Here is a 22,384-nt window from a genome sequence, read left to right on the forward strand (position 1 = left end):
AAAGACAAAGGGTCTCCTTGTGCAGGGTACCTCCTCAGTAGATTCCTGTCTTCCGTCAAGACCACTCCCTTGGATAGCCGCGTCTCCGATGAGCCCCGCAGGTTGGGCGCCAATTTGTGAAAATTTGTCTTTTTAGAGGCCCACCAGTACAGGGGTTCACCCTTATCTGTCCACTGGTTCTTAAACCAACAAAGAAGAGATTGGCACGGAAGCTGTAATATCAAAGAAATAGACTTATTAACCTCTCATGAGTGGGACTACGTCAATACAGTACCCTCAGGCCACTGTAGGAGGTAGTCCATAGAATACAGAGGCCATGGGCCTTATATATACATTTGTTGCATGGTCAGCATGGAGACTCAAAGGGGAGGTACAGGCATACACAAGAATAGTTATTGACTAACATGGGCATACAAAAATTGCTGGGTCAACACATGGGAGGGGAGACATTTCTGCTTACATCAGTTAAAACAGCCTTACAGTTGCTCTCTAAGACAGGTGCATTCTAGCAGCTACAGGCCTTTCTGAGCATGTGCAGTGCTCTGGCTCAGTACTTAAAGAGTTAACTATAGTTGATGACTCAAGCAGAATAGAAAAGCAGGCAACAGTAAAGACGGAAGAAGCACATGGGTAACACATGGCTAACTAAATTGGATGCCACAAACAAAATGGCTTCAGCTTATGCTAACGGTAATTTCTGCGATTTCCACACCCGCAGTGTGGAAACAGGCTCTCCTGGTGCCGATTCTTAAAAAAGACGGACGCCGACCCTACTGTTTAAAAAAATTACAGATCTATTTACCTCCTTCCGACGCTGGCAAAAATTCATGAAAAAATCGTTCAGGAACAGCTCGCTAACCATCTGGAATCCTGTAATCATCTCCATGACTCTCAGTCCAGCTTTAGATCCGGATACTGTACTGAGACCGCCCTTCTTGAAGTCTCTGAGAGTATTCTTGAGAGCGTCGATTCAGGCAAAGCAGCCATGTTATTGCTGCTTGATCTGTCTGCGGCGTTCAACATGGTTTCCCATTCTATCCTTTTGGATAGACTATACAACATGAGGCAAGTTACACTCCGACAAGCCAACCAGGTCAAGACCTATGCTTGACTGTTTCGTCAAATAAAGAAACAATTTAATTTCCTTTATTTTTTCACTATTCTAAAAATACCACCATTGCAACAGTATACAATGGAAAACTACATACTTTGAACAAGCCCACACCGAAGAAATTCTATGTCAGGACTGGAGGCTCCGATTATGCTTCTCTCCCTTTACTACTGAAAAAACAGAAGCCAGTGAAAAAACATGTTACATACAACAAACTACATATTCCATGGTGCTCTGTCCATTAGCTACTAATCATGGCCCAATAGCCCATATAAGTAATCAACACCATCTTGAGAGCCTCTTTCTTTGCTGCTCGGCAGTCAGAATAAGTGCCTTTGTGTTTATTGACATTAATATATGCTTTACGTATACTTTGAGGATTGTTTTATATTACATGTTGTGCTTCTTACATACGTTGCTGAGGGTTGCAGTTTCCAAGTGAACAAGATTTCCCCCTCATTATTGTGTAATTGTTCTTTATGCACCCGTTCGTGCTGCATGCATCAGGGCAATCTTGGGTTGCGTCCCGCTTTCGGCCTTCGCGACCGGGAGAGGGTACGCTGCCTCCTTTATCAGGTAGGAAGCTCTGTTTGTGTTTTTCCTTATCCAGAGGGTCCATACTGGGTTTTGCGCAGCTGTTGCCCCGGCCGTTTTAGCTCAGCACCTTCCCTGGTCGGGCTTGAGCTTAGGATGCATGCTTAGCCCAGTTGGGTAAGTTCAGTCCTTGCTCTACTCCTCCTCACCGACACGTTCTTTCAACACTCTGCACTCCGCTAGTTTTTAAAACCCTTTACAGAATGGCCTGTAAGCCTGCTTGGGCTGCAAAAATAGTGCTTTTGCCCTTCCTTTGAGCGGAGTGCAGGCTCAATTTACTTTATGTTTTCAGGCTCTCCCTGACACCTGCAACCGTTCTTCCCAGGTGGGCTGCAATAATTCTGAGTACTACACACGCTGAGGAGCCAGACTACACTGATTTAACCTTTGCACTTGGGGCTGGCTTCACTCTTATTATCCGTTAGGATAGACTTGGCAATAAATCTTCAATAACTTTTTTATCATGACTGAGTGGGTGCCATTTGAGGAGGAGGAATATGAATCCTACTATGAAGAGGAACAAGGGCACCATTTAGAAGATAATCTGGTTGATGCACTTGATGCTTAGGTGTAGCAGTCCATCAACTGGGCGATTGACACTGCAGTCTCTCTTACAGTTAATCAGTCTTTGAAGCCCATTACGGCCCAGCTTGAGTTACTACAAAAGGGCATGGGCGTGATCAACTGGCTGCCCTGAAACCTATCAAAAGTAATTCTGATCTGCCTCGCAAGGCAAAATCCGAGTCTGATTGGCCTCATGCTGATGCCTTGTCTGCTCTTTTCCAAAGGTTCCTTGGGGCTCATCAATATCGTTCGGCCCCTTCCACTAGTCCAAGCATAAGGCAGACAAAGATTTTGCACATACGGACTATTCTTATTCCGATCATGATGTCACCCTGAGGCACAAGAGGCCCAGAAAGTCTGCCCCTGCTGGGCATCTGGCCTCTTCCCGTTCCATTCCCTTCAATTTCAACCCGGAGCACTTTGTCCATCCAAGATCCTCTGAATGGACCACCTCTTCAGCGGTATCAGACTATCTGCATGATAAATTGCACCAGGGGTTTGACAGAGAAGTTTGCATTAGACTTATGCCCAAGACCTGATCTTCCCAACAAAGTTGCTGAAACTCCTGAGATTGACTCTAGTGTGGTAACCCATCGAAAAAGGTTCACCAAGGAGCCTAAAAAGGTAATAGACAGCGATTGGTGCGTATGCCAGAATAAGATGCTTGATCTTACGGGTCCTTTGGTGAAAAGTCTGGAAATGGCCTTAACCGCCAATGATACTGGTTCCCTTACTGACCCTGATATTGTGGCAGAGGGAACCCAACGGGCCATATGCCTACTGGGAAACACCAACTGTGCCATGGCCTGGGGGAGCGTGGCTTTAATGCTCGGCAAGATGGCCACACTGTAGTGTTGCTCTGCCGGCCGCCAAAAAATATCCTGAATATATCCTTCCCCTACTGAGCCATCTGGCGTTAAATCTGGTGGTACTGTCTTGCTGACTTCGAGACCTTTGCGGCGATGTAATTTGTGCTGCGGTGTGACCAGCGTGGGAGGATCGGCGGCGGAGGAGAAGAGCCGGCGTAGCGGAAATGGCAGCGCGGTAAGGTCAGAGGATCCGCTTGTCGACTGCTGGAGCTGCACGGGCCTCATCGTTTGCTGCGCTGGGCGGCCCGGAGCGGAGTGCGGGTGACGCGGCCTGCGGAGACTCTGCTGTCACGGCTGGGCTGAGAGTGCTTATTTGGGCCGGTGAAAATCGGAGGTGAGCGGGGGTCTTGTGCGTGGCCTACGGGGACCTGAAGCTACGCAAGCGGCCGGCGCGGATTGCCGGAGTAGGCCGCGGGCTCGCTTGGAGACCGTGAGTGCGCCAGTCGGCATTTTTCCCGCCATGGCGCTTTCCTGCTGAGATTTCCTCTCCCCCTCCCTCTCTGTTGTAATCGACGGATCTGAAGGAGATGGGGATCATCCACCGCTTCACTGCCCATATGTGCCCTGGACGCGTTGTGGGAGAAGTCATAAACGGACGCGGTGAGGTGGGGCAGCACTGGGTGTAGTTGGCTGGACTGTGCACCGGCGATCCGAGAGGTGCATAAATAACGGAGTGGTGCTCCTGTGAGGTGTCTCCTTCACCTTTTTCTGCTGTGCGCTTGAGGGTGTGTGCCCCCCTTCCCCCCCTCTACATTACTACTGTGGGCCAGGACAATATCAAGGTTCCATTGCGCTGCCTGCTGGTGCACAGCGTGAGTCTGCAGTTACCGCCTGGAGTGCCTTGGAGAGTGACGCACTGGCTGTGGCAAGCTGGCTGACCCCCGCCCCCCCTACGCTACACTCGTGTGGATAGGGAGCTTGGGGTTCGGTGCGGGACTTTCTTGGGGGCGTCTCCCTAACCGCGCTGCCTGGGTCCTGGTTGGGGCGGCCTGTGGCTCGGAGAGGGAGGCAGCGCTGCGCCGCATAGTTACTTTGAGAGCTGGGCTAACAGGTGGAGATAACATGGGTAAGTCAGAGAAGAATCAACCTCGTCTTACGTTTGAGCCACGGAAGGGAGCTAAATCGGCGCAAGGCGTGGCCTCTGATTCGGGCCTGGACTCCTCCTCGCAGGCCCCTTCAGCGTTGGAGAAATCGCTTGCAGAGATTCACGAAAGTCTTCAAGCAATAGATGGCAAGATAGAGGCCCTAAACGGCAGAATGGATCATTTCTCCGCAAAGTTAGACAAGCAGGCGACGCGGCTCGGAGAGGCGGAACAGCGCATTTCCGATGCGGAGGAGGGGTTACAACAGGTTGCCGCGAAGACGTCGGATATCACGAAAATCCTAGCTGTTATCCAAGCAAAGAATGAGGACATTGAAGCGCGCTCAAGGCGCAATAACATTCGCGTTTTGGGCCTTCTAGAGTCTACAAATGTGGAGCGATTAGAGGACTATATGGAGGAGATGTTTCGCAAAATATGTGGAGCAGATAACTTATCTACCCTCTTTGCGGTTGAACGTGCTCACAGACCTTTGGCGGCGCGCCCTCCGCCTGGAGCTCCTCCAAGGCCAATAATAGCCAGACTATTAAATTTTAGGGACCGTGACACTATCCTGCGCACAACACGGCAAAAAGGCACGACGACCTATCAAAATAATGTTCTATCCTTTTATCCGGATTTTACAGCAAATGTGCAGGCAGCGCGGAATGAATTTCAAAATGTCAAGAAGGTATTGATCAAAGAACGGATTCCGTATGCGATGCTTTATCCAGCCAGGCTGCGCATTGGGGAGGCAGCGGATGGCAAGATTTTCGCGAATCCTAAACAAGCTAGGTCTCTGAAACATCAGCGAAAATCCCCGGATCAGACATCAGACAACGATGATTGAACAGTAAGAGGGGCTTTGACCCGCACATGGGCTTGGTCCAACTATCAGACTATACAGACTGGGTGGATTGTTTGAATCACTTCCTTATCTCGCTGCTTTACTGTTATCCTATATTTGCTCCTCTGTGTTTAACTTTGATATAAGTGCACGCTGCAGTCTGCACCATGGTGGTTCTCCTTTGTTCTTGTTACCCTGCGCAAATGTTTGCCTCTACATGTGGCAAACCGAGAGGGTGCCTGAATGATCCTTTGCCCCGCGCTGACCTGTGGGTGACTGCGGGCGTCTTAATTGATGGTTTTACCTAATGTGATTTTGGTGTGAAGTATGAGATGGCTTTGGTGGTGGGAAGGCATTGTCTATTGGCGGCCCCCTCCCTATTAGATCTGGGAGTGGTCTTCGCCGCTACGCCCCCAATGGGTGTTCCCCACCTGGGACATCATGGTTTGTTATTTTTGTTGGGGTGGAAGGTTTCTAAGGGGCAGGTCTTTAGCGAATTGGGGGTGCTGAAGTGGGTGGGGGGAGGGGGAGAACATTTTCATTTTTCCGGTCATTGGCATACAGATTGGAGACGTACTGACATTTTAACTGTGTGTTGCTTAGTATACATGTATGTTGGGACAGCGACTCGTAAATTCCGTCTTGTTTACTGCTATAGATGAAGGGTGAATTGTACAAATGTATGACTTGCAATGTCCGAGGTTTGAATACACCTAAAAAGACCAGGCAAGTATTGGCGCAACTAGATAGGCATAGAGTGCAAATTGCTTTATTGCAGGAAACTCACCTACATAAACACACTGAAGGTGCTGTGGCGCACCGATGGGCGGCCTACCGACTTGCTTCATCGTATTCCACATATGCGAGGGGAGTTCTTATTTTAATTAAGAAGGGGGTGCCGTTTACACCTGTAAAGACCTGTGTGGATAATGAGGGCCGCTGGGCTATGGTGCAAGGCACGTTGGGAAGGGTATTGGTGACGATAATCAACACATATGGACCAGTGGTAGATGATGCAACGCCCTTCTTGCAAATGAATAATGTGTTACGAACCTGGCCGGAGGCTGCACTTATCTGGGGGGGGTGACCTCAATACACACCTTGACCCACGTGTGGTTAAATCCAATCCAGTTGGGACACGCATGGTTAAAGTGGCACAATGTATACGGGATGTCATGTTGGAAATGGGGTTGGTGGATGCCTGGCTCCTGTGTCATGAGTGTGTTCTAGAAGGTACGCACATAACCCCAGCATTTAGCAGCTGGTCTAGGCTGGATTACTGGCTGCTCAATGCGGAAGCTAATGGCTGGGTGGAGGGGGTCCACACGCTCCCGCAGACTTTGTCTGACCACAATCCTGTGGTGAAGGACATGATCATACCGGCGAACCCACTTTATGCTGAGAGTATTAAGGCTGCTATTATACAGTATTTTGAACAAAATGAGGGCTCTGTCGACAGCCATGCGCTCCTATGGGACGCCTTCAAGGCGACGATCAGAGGTGTTTGTATAAGCACCTCAGCGGGAATCCTTAAAGATATACGGGGACAATTACATAAGATCGAGCAGCAGCCTGGGGATCTTGAATCTCAACACAACAGCGCACCATCCATTGAGGTTTTGACCCAAATACACGAACACGTAGCAGAGTATAACTCCTTGGCGGATACGGAAACAAAATATTTATCCAAGAGGCATGTAGCTAGGGCTTATGGCGAGGGAGGTAGACTAGGGAAAGTGCTGATAAATAGACTTTCAGAACGACTGGACAATCCCCCGACTGATCATATAATTAATGATGCTGGTGTAGCTCACTATTCTCAAGGCGCCATAGTGGAGCAATTTCGTAGTTTCTACGCCTCTCTTTATACCACCCGAGGAGGCATGAATGACGAAGCTATGAATGATTACTTAGGGGACACGGCCTGTGCATGGCTCTCTGATGACCACAGGAAATATTTAAGTTTGCCTATCGAAGAGAGTGATGTCAGGGAGGCCATTTTTTCATTGCCTAATAATAAAGCTCCCGGGCCGGATAGCCTAACGGCAGAATTTTATAAGGCATATGCGTATCTCCTTATACCACACCGGCTTGAAGTGTATGCGGAAGCACACGAATCGGGAAAATTACCTCCATCGATACGACAAGCCTTAATTATAACGTTGCTGAAGAAAGACAAATCTCCTTCGCGATGTGACTCCTATCGCCCGTTATCACTGATAAACTTAGATGCTAAGATATTGGCGAAGATTATGGCTACCAAACTACAGCCCCTAATGTCACTTCTTGTGCTCCCAGATCAAGCTGGGTTTATACCGGGCCGCTCTACTTCCTTGAATCTGCGCACCATGTTTGCTATGTTCCATGTGCTCAATCCTGACTTGTCGGCAGGCGCAGTGTTGTTAGATGCTGCGAAAGCATTTGACTCCATAGAATGGAAGTACATGTGGCACATCCTAAACAGAATGGGGTTTCCTCCTTTATTCGTCCGTGGGATACAGATCCTATATACTGAAGTCTCTGTGAGGGTTAGGGTGGGCGGACTCACATCAGAACCTTTCTGCATCGAACGTGGCACTAGGCAAGGCTGTCCCCTGTCCCCCCTACTTTTCGCTATAGTTTTGGAACCGTTGGCGTGTAAAATTAGACAGACCCACAGGGCTGCTGCTCTAAATTTTCAGAATAGGCCGGTCGGAATCTCCCTATACGCAGACGACATGGTCCTTTATGTTCGCGAACCACAACGCTATTTATCCCAGGTTATACGGGAATATATTAAATTTGGCCTATTCTCGGGTCTTCAGATAAATCGGGAAAAATCTGTTATTATCCCCCTAACATTCATCACAGCCTCGCCCCAAATCGAATTCCCCCTAATGTGGTCCGAGGAGCCAGTTAAGTACCTGGGGGTGTGGATCCATCGAGATCCTGAGGTAGTGATCAGAGAGAATTATGGTAGGGCATATTCGGTGTTAGTGCAGCAAATTGACCGCTGGGTCAGTTTGCCGTTGTCCTTGGCAGATCGTATAGCGCTGATCAAAATGGTCATTCTCCCTAAGTTTTTGTATCTATTTTGTAACTTTCCTATCCCATTGACAAAGCATTTTTTTAAAACAGTTCAAACCCAACTGCTGAAGCTGGTATGGGGGAATAAACAACCGAGGATTAGCTGGCACACATTGACGTTGACATATGAAAAAGGGGGATTCAATGCTCCGGATTTTTATGTATATTACTTATGTGGGCAGGCTCAATATGCGTATTTCTGGTTCAAGCCACACGCTTTCATTCTGCATGTAGCGGTAGAAGAGGGGGATGCGCACCCGATACCATTGAGGAGCATCATTACTCCCACCAACAGACAGACGCCTAAATCAGAGATAAACACAATTGATGCCACTATTGTAGCGTGGCAGGAGAGTGGGAAGCGAACACACAAACTTCCTCTGTACCCCCCAGCATTACCTATAGCAGGGCACGCTGCCCTATCAGTAGCTTGTGAGCGCGGCCCTATAACAGCTCTCGGAGAGGCAGGCATCACACTTATGAGTGATTTCTACCCAGAAGGCAGGTACATCACGGGTAGAGATTTGGCCTACATACAAAATCCCACGCCTTTATTTCAGTACACTTGTTATAGACTTCGACGAGCAATGAAAGACCACTACACTAGTTTTCCGGAGGAACCAGAAACGCTGCAAGCGTTGCAATTGATACTACTAACCCCAAACCGAAAGAAGCTGGTAACCAAGTTGTATAAAGCAATTCAGGGGGACACAGCCCGCGAGGCGGATAAAAGTATGGAGAGGTGGAACACGGTGGTAGCCCCCCTGATCACCGACACAGAATGGAAACAGATTTGTATGTTGACAGGCAGACTCACGTCAAACTGCAACTTGCGTATCATTCATTTAAAATGTATTCATCAAGTGTACTATACTCCTAAAAAGTTGCACAGAATGGGTTTGAGAGAGTCGGCCTGTTGCAAGAGATGCAGGTTGGATGGGACGGACTTTCTCCATTTGGCATGGCAATGTACGCTAGTATTCCAATATTGGGAACAGGTGACTAGTCTTATAACCATCATGACTGGCCAGGTGCTTCAGTGCACTCCACTAGTGTGTCTGCTTGGATATGTTCCCCAATTGACAGCTGTGGCGGGCAGGTTCGTCAAAGTAGCCCTGCTGGTAGCTAAATGGAGGGTCTTATTCACATGGGACAGCCGGTTGAGCCCGAAAGCTGATTTGTGGCTTAAAGACATGGTTTATTGCTGCGAACAGCTGGAATTGTACGCGGAAGAATTACCAACATCCTCTCGTCCCAAGGATATATGGGCTCCTCTGCGAGAATACCTCCAGGCACAGAGCGAATTGAGCTCGGTGTAACCATAAACTAACTAGAGCCTCCTGGGACTCTTACAAACACTCGGACAAATAAATCATTGTGGTGAGGTCAGAATGTGCTGAACCTATGTATGCAACATTGAGGACATTGAGGAAAAACAAAAACAACTGTCATTGACTGGGATGTTTTATTGTTGGTGCATGGTTATGCTGTTTTGTGTTATATTCTTGAAGTAGGGGGAAAGTCCGTCTATAATGTATTTGTGAGCGACATATTTTGTATCACATTGCTTATACCCAATAAAACCTACTTTAAAAAAAAAAAACTGTGCCATGGCCTCAGAGAGAAAAAAAAGTCCCTCCTGATGCATATGGACACAAACTTGATTGAGCTAGCTGCGGCGGAAGCTGGTCCCTTGGCTGAGGGACAGCTTTCCGGGGACAAATTTGTGAAAGACATCTCCAAATAAGTTACTACGTTTACGACCATAGACAAGGTGCAATCCAGCCTAGAAAAGGTGTTCAGGCAAGACTTTTTTGACGGGCTGGGTGAGGCAGGGGCCGCTTACCAGGCCGTCCCTACTACCAAGGCCCTCACAGGGGATCTTATGGACAGTGTCAAAGAGACTGGCGGGATTCCACAAGAGGAGGTACTTTCCCGTCCAGACAGCACTTCTCCAGATGTCGCTTTGACTGAGGCCAATCCAGAACCAGCTTCCAATCCAATAATTCCACAGGTAAGAGTCATCGATGCCTCAGAGGTTCAGTTGGGAGGGACAAGTACAATTCTTTCTCCACAATTGGAGCCTCTTGACTCAAGATGCATGGATATTACAAACCATATAGGGTTTCTGGCTGGAATTTTACCAGACATCCCATCCCCAGCAAAATATTTCCCTACAAGTGTCAATTCTTATAGATGCTGAAATAGAAGCCTTGCTGCAGAATCACGCGTGGTCTATTGCAACCCTCATCCTGTGGGTTTCTGTAGCAACATCTTTCTAGTACAGAAGAGAGGGAAGGACACAGAATGGTCTTGAATCTGCGGGATTTTAATTATAACATTACGTACAGACACTTCAAGATGGGAGGTATCTATCTTCTGACAGACTTGTTGCAGAAAGGGGACTGGATGGTCCGTTTGGATGCCTATCTATCCATTCCTATCTTTCTTCCATTCAGAAGGTTCCTTCAATGCAGTTGGAGAGGCAGGTGGCTGGAATATTTGATCCTTCCTTTTGGGCTTTCTTCAGCACCATGGTGCTTCACCAAGGTGATGGAGCCGGTGATAGCCCACTTCAGAGGGAAGGAAGTATGCATGATCATTTATCTCAACAATGTTCTGATCAAGGCACACTCTCAAGAGTTAGTCACCCTACACCTGCAGATGACTATATATATTTACAAGACTTGGAATTTGTAATCAAAAAGACCAAATCAGTCATTTGTCCCTCTTAGTCCATAGAGTTCCTTGGGTTTGTGATCGACTCGGAGTCAGCTCGGGCTGAGACTCCCCAAAACCAACTTACAGGACATCAAAAAGAAACTGATGTTGGTTCTCTCCTGTCAGACAGTCTCCCTGTGGGCAATCGCTCGCCTTGTGGGTCTACTGGCCTCATCTATACAGGCAATATTTCCATGTTCCCTCCACTACATAGCCCTTCAGAGGTTAAACATTCAACGCTTAAGGAAGGTCTGGCTTACACAGATCAGGTTCCTCTGACAGAAGAGGTGAGAACAGAGCTCCAGTGGTGATTGGGTCACAAGGTCACATGGAATGGTAGGGCCATCTTCGGGTCTCAACCAGAAGATTCAGATGCCAGTCGATGGGGTTGGGGAGCGTGCTGCTGAGATATCTCAACAGACGGCAGACGGTCTCTTCAGGAGTTAGAACTTCACATCAATTGCCTGGAGCTACTTTTGGGGTCCTTTGTCATCAGCACTCTCCCCCACAAAAAGAAGTCCTGTTGAATCCTCCTCAGGATGGACAATACATCAGTGGTGAACTACTTCAATATGTTGGGTGTTACTAGATCACCTCTATTAGTGGAGATACCAAAGGACTTTTGGCATTTCTGCCTGAGTCACATGATATCTGTTGTGGCGGAATACATCCCAGGGCAATCCAGTGTGGTGGCGGATTGGAACTCCAATACTTGATAGATCACAGCGACTGGAAGCTCCATCCTCAGCTATTCAGTTTAATCCCGAATGTTGGAGGTCCCTGCAGGATAGATCTCTTTGCTCCAAACTTAATCGGCAACTGCACGAGTTCTTCAGTTGGAGGCCAGACCCGTTAGGGTGACAGACACCTTTTCTCAGGATTGGTCGAAGGGCCTGAATTATGCCTTTCCACCTTTTGCAGTGATCCCCAGTACCGACAGATCAAGCGGCAGGGAGCAGAGGTGGTGCTAGTCACCCCTGTGTGGAAAGTGCAACCTTGTCTCCCAGTCATCTTGGAGTTAACATGTATTCCTCCTCTCCTTCTTCCTTGGTCTCAGACGATGCTCCAGGGCCCTCAGGGGGAACTGCATGCAATGGTGGTATCAGAGCAACTGTCCCTGATGGCCTGGAGTTTTTTTGGCAACAGTGGTGTTGCCAGACATTTCAGGTGCGGCTTCAGAATTCATTAAGTGAGCCTAGGATCCCTCCACTAGGAAAAGGTATTCTTCAGCATATGGATGCTGGATGGGTTGGTGTATGGAATGGCACGTGGATCCCGTGGCAGCAGGGATCACTCACATTGTGAATGTTTTGTCTCAGAAAGCAACTGAAGGTTTATGCTACAGGTCAGTAAACAATTTTGGTTCTGCTTTTTCAGCAGGACATGTACAAGTTAATATTAACCCTGTAGAGAAGCATCCCATCATCTGTAAGCTGCTTAAGGGTATCAGTTACTAATCTAAGTATTCCTTTATGGGGAATGTGAATTTGGTCCTATATCTTTTTGAAAAATGGCCGAATAATGATCAGTTGTCCAGGAAACAGTTGCGGCTAAACTAGCCATGCTGGTATGTCTCACCGTGTGCAGAAGGACTTCAGATGTGAGAGTTCTGGACATTGCAGGTAGAGTATTTACTCCGGAGAGAGTTTATTTAACTCTTACTGGCAGGACAAATTGTATTCAAAGTGTATCGATAAAAAAAAAAAATGATGATCCTGCCAAAACTACTGTATATTTTTCTAACAATCCCCCTGGAGATAGACAATGACTGATTTAAGTTAATTGAGAGGGCAGTCGCTAGATTTATCTGGTCCTATGGAATAACAGAGGGCCAATGCATTCTTGTGCCTTCCTAGGGACAGAGGGGGGGTGGGAGCTCCCTAATCTTAGGCTATATTATTTAGCAGCAGCACTGTAGTATTATGGGCCTCTATTCAGCAACAAGGCTAGGGTAGGGGATGACCCTAGCTATGTCCCCTCGAAATTTGAGATCTTGATATGGGTAAGGGCTAATAGCTGTCTGGTGAAATTCTATGAATCAAGCTATTTAAAAAAAAAAAGCAGTTTAAGAACTTAATTACAGAATTTTGGAACTGGGCAGGTGTTCAGAAAAGGAATGATCGGCTACCAAGGATCCTGCAAGATGACTGTTTGACAAGGTGGGATAGGGGTGGTTTTGGCAGGATAGGGGTTCTTTTGGCCAGAGACTATATCACGTATTTTGAAGTGGTAAGGGGAAGATTTAATATTGGCCCCGGGACTTTTAAATCTTTTTACAGTTGAGTGATTTTCGTCTTTAAAAAGCCGGAGGAGTGGCAGGCTTTGCACAGGTCCCCTTAATGGAATTATTAATAAAGGATACAAGCCCCTCAATCTCACAATTATACGGATGTCTGCTGGAAGGGGGCCAGATTGATCTGGATAGGCAGAGGTGGCAGGACCGGCTTGGACTCCAGGATCCTTGTTTTTTTAAATCGATAGAAATAGGGGGCTTTATACTGTGTTCTGCCAATCTGCAGTTACAACATTTTAAAACTTTCGATTTATACATAACACCCACCAAAATTGCTAAAGTATGTGCTTCCAAAAAGAGCAGACTGCGCTCGCATGCACGCACACACGCGCACACACACACCACTCCCGGGCCAGCAAACACACGATTGCAGTGCCAGCAGTGTGTTTTGCTTTTACTGTGACAAGCATGCGTGTGCTTTAAATTGCAGCAATAGTTATTCACTCGTGCTTGGATATCATTTACTTTGTGTTTTGCTTTTACTTTGACAGTTTTCTTATCACTTCTTCCCTCGTGCTCTACCTTGCTTTCTTTTTTTAATCATTCACTCTGTTTTGCTTTTACCTTTTCTCACTATTTGTCACCACATCACCACCACCACCACGTCCACCACCACCACGTCCACCACCACCACCACCAAGTCCACCACCACCACCAAGTCCACCATCCACCAAGTCCACCACCACCACGTCCACCACCACCCCCACGTCCACCACCACACCACATCGTCCACCACCACATCCTCCACCACCACGTCCACCACCACGACATCCATCACCACCACCACTTCAACCACCATGTCCACCACCATGTCCACCACGACGTCCACCACGACGTCCACCACGACGTCCACCACCACATCCACCACCACGTCTACCACCACGTCCACCACCACGTCCACCACCACCAAGCCCATGTCCACCACCACCACGTCCACCACCACCACGCCTCACCACCAACACCACCACCACCACCACGTCCACCACCACCATGTCCACCACCACCACATCCACCACCACCACGTCCACCACCACCATGTCCACCACCACATCCATCCATGTCCTCCACCACCACCACATCCACGTCCTCCACCCCCATCACCACGTCCACCACCACCACGTCCACCACCACCACCACCACGTCCACCACCACGTCCACCACCATGTTCACCACCACGTCCACCACCACGTCCACTTCCACCACCACCACGTCCACCACCACCACGTCTTCCATGTCCACCACCACCACCACACCTCACCACCACGTCCACCACCACCACGTCCACCAACACCACCATGTCCACCACGTCCACCACCACCACCATGCCCACCATGTCCACCACCACCACGTCCACCACCACCACATCCACCACCACCACATCCATCCATGTCCTCCACCACCACATCCATGTCCTCCACCCCATCACCACGTCCACCACCACCACATCCACCACCACCACATCCACCACCACCACGTCCACCACCACCACGTCCACCACCACCATGTCCACCACCACCACGTCCACCACCACGTCCACTTCCTCCACCACCACGTCCACCACCACCACGTCCACCACCACCACGTCCACCACCACCACGTCTTCCATGTCCACCACCATGTCCACCACCACCACCAAGTACACCACCACCATGTCCACCACCACACTGTCCACCACCACGCCCGCCACCAAATCCTCCAACACCATGCCCACCATGTCCACCACCACGTCCAACACCATGTCCACCACCATGTCCACCACCACCACGTCCTCCACCACCATGTCCTCCACCACCACGTCCTCCACCACCACATCCTCCACCACCACATCCTCCACCACCACATCCACCACCACCACGTCCACCACCACCACATCCACCACCATGTACACCACCACCATGTTCACCACCACACTGTCCACCACCTCACTGTCCACCACCAGGTCCTCCAGCACCACGCCCACCACCACGTCCTCCACCACCATGTCCACCACCACGTCCACCACCACCAACATGTCCACCACCACGTCCACCACCACGTCCACCACCACCCCCATGTCCACCACCATGTCCACCACCACCACCATGTCCACCACCACGTCCACCACCACCCCCATGTCCACCACCACCACCACATCCACCACCACGTCCACCACCACCACCATGTCCACCACCACCACATCCTCCACCACCACGTCCACCATCACCACGTCCACCACCACCACATCCACCACCACCATGTCCACCACCACCATGTCCACCACCACCATGTCCACCACGTCCACCACCATGTCCACCACCATGCCTCACCACCAACACCACCACGTCCACCACCACATCCACCACCACCACGTCCACCACGTTCACCGCCACCACATCCAGCACCACCACGTCTACTACCACGTCCACCACCACGTCCACCACCACCACCATGTCCTTCACCACCACCATGTCTTCCACCACCACGTCCACCACCACATCCTCCATCACCAGCACCACATCCACCACATCCACCACCACCATGTCCACCACGTCCACCACCACGCCCACCACCACCACGCCCACCACCACCACATCCACCACATCCACCACCATTTCCACCACCACGTCCACCACCACGTCCACCCCCACCACATCCTCCACCACCACATCCTCCACCACCACCACGTCCACCACCACCACGTCCACCACCACGTGCACCACCACATCCACCACCACCATGTCCACCACCACATTCACCACCAAGTCTACCACCACCACGTTCACCACCTCCACCACCACGACCACCCGTGACAGGCAAAGTGTCACTGGAGGGCAGGGGTAATAGGAGTGTCAACCCCGGCTGTACATGGGACATTTAAGGATGCTTTGGGTGCGAGCAGACAGGAATAGGGGCTAGAAGTATTACACCAGACCCAAGATACATTTTGAAGAGGCGCAATGTCACAGGGGCTCCTGTAAAAGCACTCGCAGCATCTCTACCTCACAGTGGCATACTTGCACGAGTCACTCAAAACAAGCATTGGCATAGCTAAAAGGTCTCGCGTTTGGGACCTTATAAGTGTTTAGCCATGCAACACTTGATGTTGTTGCACCAAGGATATTGTGCTGGATAACTAAACACTTACAAGGTCCCAAAGGTGAGACCTTTTGGCTATGCCAATGCTTGTTAATATTGGAGGAAATCAGAGATTCACAGGGAACAAGTATTGGTGTAAATGTTATTAACAAGAGAGACAGCATCTATAGGAACAAAGTGAATCCAGACAGGAAAAGGAAAGTGCTACTTACCAGTATGCATCTGTTCTTGGCATGTAGAGCTGCAGAGATTCACACTCTATGCATAGATCGCCATCTGGTGTTGGGCTCGGATGCTAGCACCTTGTTGTTGTCTTGGAAGAAGTATTTTGTAGTCACGAGATTGGTGACTTCTCCCTTGGATGATAGTGCGCATGGGCATCGACTCCATCCTTAGATTATTTTTCGCTATGAAGGGAAATGATGGAGAATTTAAGAAAATGGAAAGATGTCCATGAGAATGTATCTAAGTAAGATAACACTGGAACAGATACAGGTTCCGGGGAGGTGGGTGGGCGTGTGAATCTCTGCAGCTCTACATGCCAAGAACAGATGCATACCGGTAAGTAGCATTTTCCGTTTGAGGCATGTGAGCTGCAGAATTCACACTCTGTGCATAGACTGTACAACAGTGTCTCCCCTAGCGGTGGTCGCCTGTATCAGTTGCAGTGGTTTGAAAAAGTGTCTTAAGAACAGCTTGGCCTACAGAAGCTTGTTGTTTTGCCTGCACATCTACACAATAGTGTTTGGTGAAGGTGTGTGTCGTAGACCATGTTGCTGCCTTACAAATGTCTTCTAGGGGAATGTTCCCTAAGAATGCCATGGAAGCCCCTAGTTTGCGTGTTGAATGCGCTCTAGGGGGAATTGTTAACGTACGTTTTGCTTTTTGATAGCATATTTCAATACATTTTACTATCCACCTGGCAATTCCGGTTTTGGAAATAGAATTGCCTTTATGAGGTGGAGCGAAAGCTACCAACAGTTGCTTTGTTTTTCTAAAGGCTTTAGTCCTGTCTATGTAGTAAAGTAAAGCTCTTTTGACGTCAAGCGTGTGAAGAGCTCTTTCCGCTACGGAATCAGGGTTTTGGAAAAATACTGGTAACTCTACTGATTGATTAAGGTGGAAGCAGAGATTACTTTGGGAAGGAATTTTGGATTTGTCCTAAGAACCACCTTGTTACGATGTATTTGTAAGAATGGTTCTTGTATGGTTAAAGCCTGGATCTCACTTACTCTTCTGAGAGAGGTGATTACGACAAGGAAAGCTACTTTCCATGTAAGGAATAGTAATTCGCATTTGTGTAAAGGCTCAAATCGGGGACCCATGAGTCTAGTAAGAACAATGTTTACACTGGAGAGGGTAGCAGTCTGGGTGGAATTATTCTTTTAAGGCCTTCCATAAAGGCTTTGATAGCGGGTACCCTAAACAATGACAAATGTTGTCTGTTTTGTAGGTAGGCGGCAAGGGCAGCCATATGTAATCTTATCGATGAGTATGCCAGATTGCATCTTTGTAGATGTAGCAAATAGCAGATAATGTTCTCAATTGAAGCATCTAATGGGTGAATTTTGTTAATATTGCCGTAAATGACGAATCTTTTCCATTTAGCTGCATAGCAAGCTCTAGTAGTGGGGCGTCTGGCTTCCTTAATAATGTTCATACAGTCCGGTGGGAGGTTAAGGTAACTGAACTCTAGGATTTCAGGAGCCAGATCGCTAGATTCAGTTGTGCTGGATTTGGGTGTCTTATCTCTCCATGGTTCTGCGTTAACAGCTTTGGTGATAGACGTAATTTTTGGTGTCGAACTATTGAGAGTTCAAGTAGTGTTGTGAACCATGGTTGCCGTGCCCATGTTGGAGCAACTAGGATCATCTTAAGAAACTGATGTTTGAACATGCGTACTACTAGTGGAATGAGCGGGAGTGGCAGAAAAGCGTACGCAAATCTGCCTGACCAATTCATCCATATCGCATTGCCCTTGGACAACGTGTGTGGGAACCTGACGGCGAAGGTTGGGCATTTTGCGTTTGCATGTGTGGCGAACAGATCTAGGTCTGGTTGGCCCCACATCTGCAATAAGAGTTGAAGAAATTGTGGATGAAGTTCCCATTCATGTATCTGTTGAGTCTGACGACTTAGAAGATCCGCCATCTGATTGTTCACTCCTGGAAGATGTTCTGCCAGAAGATATGTTTTATGGAATGGCCCATCTCCATATACTTTGTGCTAGGTGAGACAGCTGCCAAGAATGTCTTCCTCCTTGTTTCTGTATGTAATACATTGCTGTCATATTGTCTGTACGGACTAGGACAGCTTTGTTGAGGAGATGTGTTTGGAACGACTTTAACTTTAGAAATATTGCCAGTAATTCTAGGTAATTGATGTGGAACAGTTTTTGTTGAGTGGTGCACCTATCCTGGATTGTGTGGTTTAGGAAATGGGCTCCCCAGCCGGTAAGTGATGCGTCTGCTGTTAGCGCTACCTGTGGAACTGGTTCTAGGAACGGCCGCCCTCTAGAAAGGTTGTGTGTGTTCCACCACTGCAGAGAGCGATGTATGCGGCTGTCCACCAACACCAGATCTGTAAGTTGACCTTGAGCCTGGTTCCACTGACGTGCTAAGCATTCCTGTAAAGGACGCATCTGAAGTCTTTCGTGAGGTACAATGAAAATGCAAGATGCCATCATTCCTATGATCTGCATAAACACTCGTGCTGGGAGAGAGTGTTGGGGCTGAAACTTGGAGATGAGGGTTTGCAAACTGGCTATCCTTGTTGGATTGGGGTATGCTAGACCTTTGGAAGTGTCTATTGTGGCTCCTAGATACTGATGTATGTAGGAGGGGTGAAGGTGTGACTTGGTGTAGTTTACTGTGAATCCCAAGTTGTGTAGCAGCTGAATAGTTTGATAAGTGTGGTGAACACACTGGTTGTGTGGCTTTTATGAGCCAGTCTTCGAGGTATGGAAATACATGGATTTGTTGTCTTCACAAGTGTGCTGCTACTACTACTGCAAGGCACTTTGTGAACACCCTGGGTGCTGTGGTCACCCCAAATGGAAGAACTTTGAACTGATAGTGTTGGCCGTCCACTGTGAACTTTAGGTATTTCCTGTGAGCAGGGTGTATGGGAATATGGAAGTAGGCGTCCTTGAGATCTAGTGTGGCAAGGAAGTCACCTTGTTGAAGCAGTGGAAGAACCTGTTGAAGAGTGACCATGTGGAAATGATCTGACTGTATGTATAGATTGAGTGGTCTGAGGTCCAGTATTGGCCCTAGGGTACCGTCTTTTGGGGGGATTAGGAAATATAGAGTAAACCCCTGTCCCTTGATGTTGTATGGGGACTGGTTCTATTGCATGCTTTTGAAGCAGCGAAAGAACTTCCTGTTTGAGGAGTGTCAGATGTTGCAGGGACATTGGACACTGTTTGGGTGGTATGTTGGGTGGAGTTGCTGTAAGTTTCAGGCAGTAACCATACTGGACAATTTGTCTTACCCACTTGTCTGTAGTGATGGAATTCCAGACAGGTAGGAACTGTGAGAGTCTCCCTCCGACCGGAGTGGAATGGTCTGGAGGGAGTGGAGGGAAGTCACTGCTTATTAGTGGGAGTGGCACGAGTGTTGTAGTTACCTCGGCCTCTTCCTTTGCTGTTATTTCCCCCGTACCCACCTCTAAAATATTCCTTGTTGGGGGGTGTTTTTGTAGGAGGAAGAAGCAGTGTCTGCACTGATATTTTTGGATGCGCCTCTATTGAAGGAGCGTCGAAAGGAACCTCGTGTGTAATGCTCCCATGGATTTAGCAGTATCCGTGTTCTTTTTCATTTTTTCTAAAGCTGTATCCACAGTTAGGCCAAAATGTTGTTCTTGATTGAACAGCTGATTGAGGATAGATGTTTATACCTCCTGTTTGAAACCAGAAATGCGCAACCAGGCATGCCTCCTTCGTAACACACTAGTGTTAATGGACCTAGATGCGTCGAGGGCACACTTGATTGATGCGTTAGTCATTAATTTGCCCTCTTGAATCAAATCATTGGCCTTGGCCTTATATTGATCAGGCAAATGCTTCAATAGGGTTTCTAGCTGGTCATAATGAGCCCTATCATACCTGGCAAGTAATGCCTGCGCATTGGCTATCCTCCAGTGATCAGCTGCTTGGGCTGCAACTCGTTTGCCTGAAGCATCTAATAATTTGGACTCTTTCTCCAGAGGTGGAGCATCACCGGAGGTATGAGAGTTAGCACGTTTTCTAGCGTTGGTCACCACTTGAGAATCTAAAGGAAGTTGACCCTTGATGTTGGTGGGATCATTGGGAGCGGGTTTATATTTTTTGTCAATTCTGGGATTGAGAATTCTAGCCTTTACAGAGTCTTTGAATATGTCTGGGGCGTGTTTAATGATGACTTTTAACATTGGTAACGTTTGTACAGTCTTTTGTGACTGTGCAAAGGTGTCTATTAGGAAGTCCTCCTCTGTGGGGTCAGAATGCATTTGAACACCATGGTACTGGGCAGCTCTGTCTATAAGCTGATTAAAGCCAATATTGTCATCTGGGGGAGATGGCTTAGTTGGGTATGCATTGGGATCAGGAAGGTCTGGAGGATCTACTGGGCCATCATACTCATCCCAATCGTCTGTGTCTTCATCAGGGCCTGTGTTCCCTCCCCCACCCCCTAAATCATCATCATTCTGTGGTGGTGGTGTGTATGGTGGTAGTATGGGAGAATGTGGAGGAGAGAAAGGCCTAGTAGGTAGAACAGAAGAAGAGGGTCATAAAGGTGAAGAGGCACAGTCTCTTTTCTTTACAGGCACCTCAGGGGTGTGTGGGGTGTCCAATTTCCTCTTCTTGTGTGGAACATTGACCACATGTCCTGTTTTGGGGGCACTTGAAAAGTTTTTTGTTTTGGATCGATGGGATCCGATTAAAAAAGTTCTTCCTCTTCGGTAGTCGAGTTCAGTGCCGATTTTTTCGGGTCCAAGCGGGGTTTAGATTTCTGCTCTGGAGCCTTCAAAGGGGTTTTTGGATCCTTCGGCTTCGATGTGGAGTCGGAAATCTTTTTGGGTTACGAATGTTTTGGTTTCGGATCAGAGGCCTTTCCCTTTGGCGTCAAGGTGCTCGGTCCCGATGGCTTTTTGGGGACTGCGGGAGTAGGATGCGCTCCCGGTTTCGGTGACGATGGTGTCTGTGAGGCACTGATATGCGGCTTGGTCGGTCCCAAGCCGCCTGAAGGCTTTTCCTTTGTCTTCGGAGCCCGGCGCAGGGGCAGAGCTTCTGAAGCTTTCTTTCGGTCGTGACTGGGGCCTGCAGACGAAGTCTTGACCGGAGCCTTCTTTTTTTCAGGTGGGGTTAAGGTAGGGGCAATTGTACTCACTCGTTGACCTGGAGTGATGTGGTCCTCTGAGTCGGAGTCGTCTGCCTCGGAAACGATTTCCAGATCCTCCGAATCCTCTTCCGGGACATCGGGGCCTTCGAAGAAGTCCTCCGGCACTGGAGCTGAGCGTTGCGCCATAACGTGTCGTCGAGCCCAACTATCACGGATAGTCTTTTTGGATCGAAAGGAGGCGCAGGCCTGGCAATTATTCTCCTCGGGCGAGAGACAGAGGTTGCAGACCTTGTGTTGGTCACTGTGTGGAAATTTAGCTCCACACTGGGGGTATTTTTTGAATGGAGTCCTTTCCATTAGCCGTAAGCCCGAATGGCATCGATAGGCCCAGCGGCCCGCGTCGACAACCTGAATCGAGTCTTTGAGTAGCGCGTCAAAAAGCACGCGATCGGGCTTGCAGCCGATGAAAATGGCTGCAACCTGGTGCGGCTCCGGAGCCCAGCGCCCGATCTCACCACTATCCGGCACCCATCCTGACCCTTTAACCGGCAACACTGACGTGACGGAGCCCCCTGCACGCCCGAGGCTCCGGTGATTTGCGGAAACGCGAGAAGCGCCGCGTCTGGCCCGCCCGGCTGCCTCGCTGCGGGCGCTGGGCCTATCTGCGGAGGAGGCGCCGGGGCCTCGAGTACCGGCCACCCAACCCGGCGGAGCACAAGAAGACCGGACCGGCAGCCGGAGGCGTGAGCGCCCAGAGCAGAGACGCGCCACACCAGGGACAGGCATACCGGCGGAAGGAGAGCACCGGAGGCCGGGTCCCCCCCTGACATCAACGGCGACCGGC

The sequence above is a fragment of the Triturus cristatus genome, chromosome 2_1 (assembly GCF_964204655.1).
Source record: "Triturus cristatus chromosome 2_1, aTriCri1.1, whole genome shotgun sequence".
NCBI lineage: Eukaryota > Metazoa > Chordata > Amphibia > Caudata > Salamandridae > Triturus > Triturus cristatus.